Here is a 2,139-nt window from a genome sequence, read left to right on the forward strand (position 1 = left end):
GCCAAACCACAACAATGAAATCAACAAAAAATCGATAAGTAAATAATAATTAAAAAATTGTTTTGTGATTTTTTTCCCCTCCTGCAGATGCACAGTAAATATTGGGGTCATTTGAAAAGGAATTTTCTTTGCCTAAGAGATACAGGGTTTCTCCACCCTTGAAGTATATTGTCATGGGATTAACTATAGACTCCTTTCAGGTTCATTTACCTATTCTAAAGTTATTTGCAATATATCTTATTAAAATTTTCTTAATATCAACATGAAATACATTTTTACAACAAGTGTTTTTATGTATGGTTCAAAAAATTTCCTTATACTGTGCTCGCTTTGGCAGCAAGTATACTCAAATTGGAATGATACAGAGAAGATTAGCATGGCCCCTGCGCAAGGATGAAAAAGTTCTTTATACTTGCATTATCAAGTGTGTATGTATGAAATAACCACTCTTGTAGTTTCTTAAGTGGAAACTCAGTTGTTCCATTAATTTTATAGGCTGTTTACTTTTCACATATCTTCCTTGCAATATTCTCTCTTTATTGAGTGTATCTAATTCACTTACATACAAACTTGCAAACATCTTGAATACATTGGGGGGTAAAGATTTTCTGTAGACTTGGATATAGGAGAAATTCAAGTACACAACTTTCAAGAATATATATAGCAGTTTCTTATAGACTTTTTAGCCTCTACTGAGCTTAGTTTTGTCTCTGAGGCTGAAATTGGAAATGATAAGAAGGTTGGGACCATAAAATAGAAGAAACATGGAACCTGTGCTACTGACTCAGGGTAGGTCTGTCATTAAGCAGTCTTCAAAATAGAAATGAACATATAGAAGGTAAATTAGAACACCCCCAGAGGACTATCTCTCAAAGTGAAAAAGCAAAGGGTAGAGAAATGTCTGAGTAGAATAACTAGAAGTTCAGTGCAGTCACATCAGCAGTGTCAGCTCACTGTAAGTTATATGACCTCTTAGAGCTGGACCCTTAGATCCACATATGAATAAGTTTTGTTTATTTTTAATGCAAATAAAATTAGAATGGAACAAACTGCCTCGCACAAGGCAGTTCTCTTTGTTCAATACAATAGCATCTCTAAGGGGGCTGAAAATTTAGAGAACATCAACACTCAGAACGCCACATTCTTTTTTCTTAAGGTAATTCTATGTGATGGATTATAGTATTTACCTCAAGAGTTGCTCAAGGTACAATAATTGGGCCTTGAGTGATAACTAATATCCTAAACAATCATGTTAAACTGCAGAGATGAACATTATTCATATCCATATCTCTGAAAATTAGATGACCTAACATCACTTCAAAGAAATTCCTTATTCCCAGTATTCTAAGAATTTTTAAAAAATCATATGGTATTGAATTATATAGAAATCATATGGACTTTTATTTTTAATAACCATGGGGGATTTATGTATATTCTAGTAGTATACAAAATTCCAGTACTGATTTTAACTTAAAAAGAACATTGGGTATTATTTTTTTATAAAGTAGAATTGATATAATTATTTTTATTTCTGAAAATTTAGCTTTATGGATGTTTTATTAGTTTTTTATGTTTATATATACTCTGAATAATTGAAGACTACATATTTTTAGTTAAAAGTTGGCAAAAATTACCTATAATTCTGGAGTTGCTGCTTTCTTTAAAGGAAAGGAAATCAGATGATGTAGTATATCTAGTAATCTTAAAACTAACCTTAATTCCAGCCAGAAGTGATGTATTAGCAACAAAGAAGGAATAAGTTCCAAGTATCACTGAGTATGCCCCTCCGTTTCTCTAATGACTTCAATGTATGGCAATTTATATATATTAAACTATAATTTAATCATTTTATTTACAATAAGGAATGATTTATTTTTGGCAACTGTTTATGTCATTTTATGTTTTTAATGCCACTGCTTAAATTTGTAAATATGCAATACAAAGCTATAACATACGCTGAACAAGATAATTTCAATATTTGAAATTCTTGGGGGAGATATAGATCTATTGATATTCTATCTCTACAGATTTATCTATTGTTTTGGTGATAGTTGCTTAAGAAATTAATATGTGATTATAATTATAGAAATATCGAGAATCAAAATATGAATTCAGAGGTCTATATCAAATTGCTATTTT

The 2,139-nt window shown here is 30.5% G+C and overlaps 1 non-coding gene across 1 annotated transcript; it reads left to right on the plus strand.

Annotated features, from left to right (window-relative positions):
• Positions 1 to 325: 325 nt before the first annotated feature.
• Positions 326 to 430, plus strand: LOC126000350 (U6 spliceosomal RNA). The gene has a single exon (XR_007492694.1). It is a non-coding gene; the product is annotated as a U6 spliceosomal RNA (small nuclear RNA).
• The last annotated feature ends 1,709 nt before the right edge of the window (positions 431 to 2,139 follow it).

The sequence above is a fragment of the Suncus etruscus genome, chromosome X (genome assembly GCF_024139225.1).
Source record: "Suncus etruscus isolate mSunEtr1 chromosome X, mSunEtr1.pri.cur, whole genome shotgun sequence".
Lineage (NCBI taxonomy): Eukaryota > Metazoa > Chordata > Mammalia > Eulipotyphla > Soricidae > Suncus > Suncus etruscus.